Consider the following 8,326-nt stretch of genomic DNA (forward strand, 5'->3'; position numbering starts at 1 on the left):
TGCAGCCTTAAGCTGTTAGAAACAATATCAGAGTTTGTTCAAGTCTTTATAGGCTAAAGGTAGACCTAGGCAAAAAGAGGACTCAGCTGAGAAAAATCTTTGTCGCTAAGCAGTGTAACCTTAAAGTTTCTAGGTGGCTCTACCTTCGGAAAATTCTGGACACCGAAAAATATGCCCACAGATTCAGCCCTTGGATATAATGTATCACAGCAGTAAGGATATCACTTTTTTAAGTTATCAGCCATATTAATGATAGCAAAACAAATCCACTAATGATTAGTGTGAGAAGGACTTAAAGAGTTCGTCTAGACAACCCCATCCTCACCATCCCTGACTCTGGTCCATTTCATAAATGTGGACAAAGTCATTCAAAAAAAAGGTAAGTGTCTCTCCCAAGATCATGTTTAGTTAGGGAAAGAGTCAGATATATGTTTTAGGCAAGTAAAAAAGAAGTTGCTGAAGCAATGTGAGGAATTGGATTTCACAAATATTGGGATTCTCCCCTCCTAAGTGAAGCTGGCAATGCCTTTCAACTCTCCCCACACCCACATCCATGCCCCTTTTTCTGCAGCATCTATTGCCTCAGGTAGAGTGGGAGGGAGTGAGTCCTGATGCCATCTGTGCTGCTAGGATGCCCTGGTATTTCCATCCTCCGCCTACTACATCTCATCTTCACCCCTATATTTTTTTGCAGAAAAATCCACTCAAGCAGCATAGAATTGTTTGATCTCATCGCTTCCCACCCCTCTCCCCCAACACATATAAATTCACATTTCTCCGTTGAGTCAGTTTGTCAAACTTTTTGTTATTTAGCCTTTAGTGTCAAAAATAAGTCTGGTCTTGCCAACATTAACCACACTGCAGTATTATTTATATAGCAGCAATTGCTTCCTGCATCTGTGATTATAACCTGGGGGGAAGAACTAGAGCACTGGCTGGCCTTTCAAAGTGTTTCCTTTATGCTTTAGTCATTAATGTTTCAACCAACAGTTGGTGCAGGTTTTCTGCCATGGCTTTTATCTAATGCTATATTATATGATAAATTATGCTATAAAATGAAGAACCCCAGGTAAGGGATTAATGTTAGGTGCCCTTTAAGAAGGATTTGGATTGTGTATGTTTAATGTATTTGTTATGAGATTCCTTGAGCCTTTCAATAATGCACCGGCTTTAAACCCTTGCATTCTGTTGTCTGTTTAAACAATGTCAGATCAACACTTGCTTCATAGACACCAAAGATAAGTCTTCTCATTAAATGAAGCCTTTTGGTCCTACCCTGATAGAAACCCATGATAAGCAAATGATCAAGCAGCTTCTCTGAACTCATTATCATTCATTCGGTCTGTCGGCTGCCTTTCTCTTCCTGATCTCTTCCTTTTTCTTTCCCTCCACAAGAAACACCCAGCTTTTTCACACCCAATCATGAAGCCATGCTCTACCCTCCTACCTTACACAGATGACTTAGCAGAGGATAAAATCTTCATTGCTAAGAACTCTACAATGCAGTCTTCTCCCTAAAAGGGGGACATTTTATGTTATCATTTAATTATTCCAGGCCACTTAGTTAGTTAATAAAAAACTCAAACATTTTCCTACTTTTACCATAGGTAGAGTTATTTAATTTTACATTTGTAAGAAGCTCTTAAACTAAAACTCTCTCAACCAGTCCCCCAAGTATCAGCTCTTAAAGTCATTGCATCATAAGACATATGTGCTATGAAGATCATTACATTTCCATTAGCCAGAATACTGACACTAAATTATTCCTTAATGTCACCTTTAGTAAATAGATCTTTTTCCCTTAGATCTTTAATCTTATGTCAGTATCCTATCTTCTTTTACTAACACTCAAAAACACTTAGGATAATGGATGACGTAGGTATAAAAGGCATCATAGCAACCAGAAGAAGCTATAATTATTCTACACTGCTATCAATTTGGCTTTGCAGGGAGTTATGTTGTAAAAGAAGGAGAAGAAAGAAGAAGGAGAAGGAGAAGGAGAAGAAGAAGAAGAAGAAGAAGAAGAAGAAGAAGAAGAAGAAGAAGAAGAAGAAGAAGAAGAAGAAGAAGAAGAAGAAGAAGAAGAAGAAGAAGAGGAGGAGGAGGAGGAGGGGGAAGGGGAGGAGGAGGAGGAGGAGGAGGAGGAGGAGGAGGAGGAGGAGGAGGAGGAGGAGGAGGAGGAGGAGGAGAGGGAATGCACTTCCTTTTCAAGTTAAGGCAATTAGAAGTCTGTGTAGACTGACTATTACATGAAACTTTCAAGAGCACATCTGAGCCCGGTTACTCAATTGCTTATTTGCACTCCAGATAAATGTAGAGTGGTGGAAGGAAAAGTGGGAAACTCAGGAAATTACAGTGCTAATTCAAGCCAAAATGCCTTAGGGGATTTCTTTGTGTCTTTCATTTTATCACTAAAGTTCTAGGAACTAAAAGTCTTCTCAAATTTATCAAATTTTCTTACTTCTCTAGTTCCCATTCTTTTCTTCTTCTTTTTTTCATTAAAATTGATTTACAAGGGATAGTTGCTGTGTCTTTGAACACATTTAGAAACAAAATAAAACCAATTGGGTTTTTAAAAATCAAAGCTCAAAAGTAAACCATAGTGATAATTCAACCGTCACTTCTGTAAATAGCTAATCAGTAAAATCAGTTTCCTATATTAAAGATCCCAACTTGAGAACACACTTAATAAGTAGGAATACACAACATTGATAAGTCTGAGCTTGGATCTATGTAGATGACCATTTTTAATTTCCTATCACTCATTAATCACCAATATCATGTTTTAGTTTATTACTATCTAAAACCAAAAAGTTCTCAACTCGAAGTAAATCTGTATAAACAATTACTTTGACCTAGTTTTTTATTTTCTATTTTTAAAAATATTTTTATAACTATCTCCATTCCCCCTCCTTTCCCATTTCCTACTTTAAATGACATTTAAGAGCCCCTTAATTATATAAATGATATCACAGCATTAAGATATAGCACTTCAGTCTAGCTGGCATGGCTCAGTGGTTGAGTGTTGACCTATGAACCAGGAGGTTACAGTTGGATTACAGGTCAGGGCACATGCCTGGGTTTCGGGCTCGATCCCCAGTGGGGGACGTGCAGGAGGCAGATAGTCACTGATTCTCTCATCACTGGTGTTTCTATCTATCACTCCCTCTCTGAAATCAATAAAAATATATTTTTAAATTATATAACACTTTATACTATGAAATCTACGTTCTGCCTAACCTATTGTCTTTCAGGATTTTTGTTTGCAGTCTGCTGAGCTAGTTTTGGTTAGATCACTTGATCCAGAGGTCAGATGCACTAAACATCACATGCATCTATAGAGCTTTGCTCAGTTCTGCTGGAATAGATAAGCCATAGATAGAAATAGTGGAGAAGTAAAGGGAACACAGATGAAAAACTTAGATAGTATATATAGTTCCAAATTATAATAAGGGAACTTAGGAAAGATTACTTATTCTATCAATAGTCACCTTTTCCCCCACTGTTACTTAACTCTTATCTAGAATATTCTAATAACATGTCCTGGTCTAATTTCTCCTTTGCATACATCCCACAAAATGAAACAAGATATTATTACAGTAATTCCCTACTTTATCAAATCTCTATTAAAGTTTTTCAAGTTGTAGTCCATGAACATTCTGATTCTGAATCCCTAGGGAAACCTACAAACAAGGTAGATTTCTAGTGTCCTTCCCAATCTAGTGAGTCAGAACCTCTGAAATCTTTTAGCAAGACCCCTTGGTAATTCTTAAACCATTAGTCTAAATATATACATTACAGTCTAAAATATCCAGCTTGTTCCAAGAGGTACTCTAAAAGGTAGACTAATTTCTCACTAGATTAGCCAGGTTCTTTTGGTTCGAGAATCAGAAACTCCCTCCAGGCTGCTTAGGATGGCTTGTAGAAAGGGCACAAAGACTGATGTAACTCTGGGGACAACCCCCCTGGTTTCTCTACATGGAGCTTCTTTCTCCTCTAGATTTCAATTTGCATGAACCAGAAAAATCTTACAGTTTTTCTCTATATGTCTTATCTTTCAGCTTTATCTTCCACTTAAATTATGTGTTTTTAAGTTCAAATAATCAAGGGAGGGTGTGTGATTGGCCTCATTCATCTTCTGGCCAAGACTATTTGTTTGTTTTTTTGGTTTTTTTTGTTTGTTTGTTTTTGATGAGCCTGTCCAGTAGCTGACCTCTAATCCATCGAGCATTTAGAGACCAGTTCACATGGCAATGATTATGGCCACCTAAGAGAAAGTCCTGAGTGACAGCAGGACACACGGGTGGTCTCAAAGAAGAGGTTGTATCTGGGAAAACATTGCAATCAGTAAGTCAATTGTATCTTCTCTCCCCACCCTAAATGCACACAACCGGTTTCCTAAAATGCACTCTAGACTTTCCCACCTCTCTGCCTTTTTGTGTATATTTCCTTCAATCTGAAATGACCTACTTTCCCAATCTACACTCACTAAAGTCTTATTATTCCTGCAAGGTCCTTTCTCAATTTAATTTCATGAAGGTTTCCCAAACTCTCTAAACAGAAATAAATTCTCCATAACCTATTTTCTCAATGTCCCTTTAAGATGCCTTTTTTTCCCTTTGCCTATAATTAATCTCATTTGGATGACTGAACCACTGGAGGTCAGGAACCTTGTTGAATTCATTTATGGTTCTTCTACAGAGTTAAGTACAGTGTCTGTAAGTATAAAGCATCCAAACAGTGTTTTTGGATTGTTTTAATAATGTGGCTAATCCAAAACTATAAACTTCAAATCATTACTTTGGGCTTTGGCTATGACTTAGGGTGGTATTGCATTCATTGTTGTTGCATCAATTATATAATGTTAAAATATTTAAATATTGTTATGTGACAAGAAAGTAATAAAACAATATGATATATGTTTCTTCGAACAAAAACGTGGAGATTCTGAAAGATATTATGTCTTATAGTTTATCTGATAAATAAATTTATAACAATATAAATATCAAGCATTATTACTTTAGCTACTCTGGGTCTTACTTTCCAATTTATATAACAAAGGGGTTTCTCAAATACCTCCCAGCTCTCACATCTTGTAATCTTAGGGGCTTTGTGTATCAGTCACATTCCCTGTCATTCCTCTTCTCCTCTTATTTGCTCCTCCATTAAAGCATTTTTTGCACTACTTCTCTTCCTAATCCCCTAAGATTTATTTCAGGCCTCCAAATTCATTGCCTGTGCATTAGTCAGACTCTACTTGCTCTCTACCTTCCTTGGGTTTATAATGAGACTTTCACACTGACCCTATTACCTTCCATTTCAAACTACATTGAAAGAAGTGCTCCACACCTCAGATCTGTTTCAGTTTAATTTCCTTCCATCTAACTTAATTAAGATGTTTTGGATAGTTTGAGTAAGTACACAATCTAATTGTCACGACAAAATGCACAGGGACTTCCAGCAAGTTTGTTGGAGCACGTACACAGGGATTCTCTCCCTCTTGCTTCTCCTCAGGGAGCCCAGCTAGTGAGTCAGGGCTGAGCTGGCAGAACCCTCGAAAGATCCTGGAAAATAAAATTCTTGAGAAGAGCAGATTCTTTTTCTCTGTGGAAAAATACCAGGTTGTAGAAACAGAGGCTGGATGATGGAATTTATGGCAGTAATTATCTCAGAATGATAATTAACTATTTTCTTTAAGTTTTCAGATATTTAAATGCCTTCTACTTTGCTGTGACTGTATCTGAGGTACAATGAGTATGGTTGGATCTTTTGTTTGGATTCCAGGGAATGACTGAAAACTTGTTTTCTTTCTCCTTACCAGGATTATTTCACTTGGTCTCATAGCTTATAATGGGAATGACTTTTGGGTAAATAGGTTTTTATTTGTTTGTTTAATTTAAATGACCATGTGTGAAGTGTCCATTTTTAGACTTTAGCATTAACATAATTTTTTTAACAAACTCTGACAGCTAAGGTATCAAGCTTTTGTGCATCAGATGGATTTGAGTCTAGTCTGGCCTCTGCCTCATGGTGGTGTACAAATCGTGGGGTGTTGAGAAAGGCCTATCCCAGGTGCAGGCAATAAGAGAGTGCACTGTTGGCAGAGATTGTATAAACAATGATAAAACAGATCACAGTAATAAAACTGATTAAAAGTCCACCTGATTTTATTATAACCATGTGCAGGCACTTATAAGAAATGTCAGTAATAAAATACTTCTTTTTGGAAAAAAAATCACTTTTGGTTAAAATTCTAAACCATTGTTTCTGCAAGTATACTTTGACCTAAGACTACTGAGGGTACTAGAGATCCTTTTCAGGGGGCTGTGAGGTCAAAACGATTTTTATAATAATACTAAAATGTTATTTGCCTTTTCCTCTATATCCCACTGAGTGTATAGTAAAGTTTCCAGAAACTATAATGTGGCAGTACAACACATTAGATGATAAAGCAAATAAGATATTTTACTTTAGCTAAAATGTAAAGCAGCGCACTTTCACGCAAATTTTAATGCATTTTTCATTAAAATATTTTATGTTAACAGGAAATATGGCTACCATTATTATTTAAAAATAGTTATAAGCTTGTATTCACACTGATCAGATTTTAAATGTAGGAGGAATATTTTATATAATAATTTTGTGTATAGGAGCTTTATTAAATTCTAATGACACAGTGGTAAATGCACAATGATCAAACATAAAATCAGTTTTTCAAAACAAAATAGTAGAAAAAGATAAATAAGCAGAGAAAATAAGTATCACTGGAACTAACACAAATAATTTTTTAAACTAAAAAAAAAACTTCATATAAAAAATCAACACTCTAACAGAGACCTCAGAGAGATTAGAGAAAGTATTTCATAAATAAAACAAAAACACAATGCCATGGAAAAGGTACAAATGAGTACAAGGGACAGCTCTTAGAATTTCAAATAATTGCCCAAATAAATAATTCAGGAGAACCATTGAAAGATGAGTTCAAGTAAATCACCCACTTTTATGAAAACCTAATGAAGTTCTCTACTTTGAAAGGAAAGAATTCTGTTAGTGTTATATCTCTATGTCTTGCATTTTGTTTTTTAGTTCTAATTTACCTACCCAAACTAGTCAAAACAACTTCTCAATATTATTGTAGACCAAATAGTTCTGGTTTGTTTTAATTTACTATGTAAAATCTTCTTAACTTTTACAAACTAAATTGAACTTAGCCCTCCCAAGCAATTTATGGTGTACAAAAAACATTAATTGTTTGCTTGTTATTCACTGAGATGGTATATTTTATATGTCAACCTTACTGGACCACAGAGTGTCCTGAGGTGGACAAATATTATTCTGGGTGTGTCTGTGAGGGCTTTTCAGGGTGAAATTAACATTTGAATCCTGAGACTGAGTAAAGCAGTTTGCCACCACCACCCCCCACCCCCACCACCACCACCAATGAAAGCAGGCCTCATCAATCAGTGGAAAACCTGAACAGAGCAGAAAGGCTGACTAAGAGAGAATCCTTCTACTTTACTGCTTGATCTGGAGCAGCAATTCTTTGGTACTTTTCCTGCCTTCAGATTCTAAAGGACTCATCTGTCTGAATCTGGAGCCCACCAGGTTTAGGACTGAACTACACCATCAGCACTCCTGGGTCTCCAGCTTGCCAATTGCAGATCTTGGACCTTGTTGGTCTCCATAATTGACTCAATTCCTGTGTGTGTGTGTGTGTGTGTGTGTGTGTGTGTGTGTGTGTGTGTGTGTGTGTGTTTTCTCTGTGTTAAGCAGAACCTTATTGGTTCTGTTTCTCTGTAGAACCCTGACTAATACACTGACTAAATTACAAATAGTGCAAAATGGCCATCCCATGTCTCCATAATGTGGTGAAAATAGGCTGCTCCTTGAACATTAAGTAAAGCAGGGCAATGTATCATAGAAAAAAAATGAACAGACAGAAATCAGGAGAACTGGGTCCTAGGTCAATCTCTGCCAGGATCTCGCCAGACACTGCAAATTACTTCAATTATCTAGAACTCAGTTTCCAATATCTATAAAATGTGGGGTTTGAGGAAATGAACACTAAGATCATTTCCTGCTTTGCAATTCTATGACTTTTCAGAAACTGAATTCTAGATAAGTGAAGTGATTTACAGTGTCTGGAGGGGTCCTGGAAGAGACTGGCCTGGGACTCAGTTCTCTTGATTCCTGTCTCTTTATTCTTTCTATAATGAAACATTGCCCTACTTTACCTAATGTTCAGGGAGCAGACTATTTTCATCAAATTATACAGACATGGGATAGCTATTTCTCACTACTTGTAACTTAGCCAGAACAAATAAAA

Source organism: Myotis lucifugus, unplaced genomic scaffold, assembly GCF_000147115.1.
Source record: "Myotis lucifugus unplaced genomic scaffold, Myoluc2.0 scaffold_14, whole genome shotgun sequence".
Lineage (NCBI taxonomy): Eukaryota > Metazoa > Chordata > Mammalia > Chiroptera > Vespertilionidae > Myotis > Myotis lucifugus.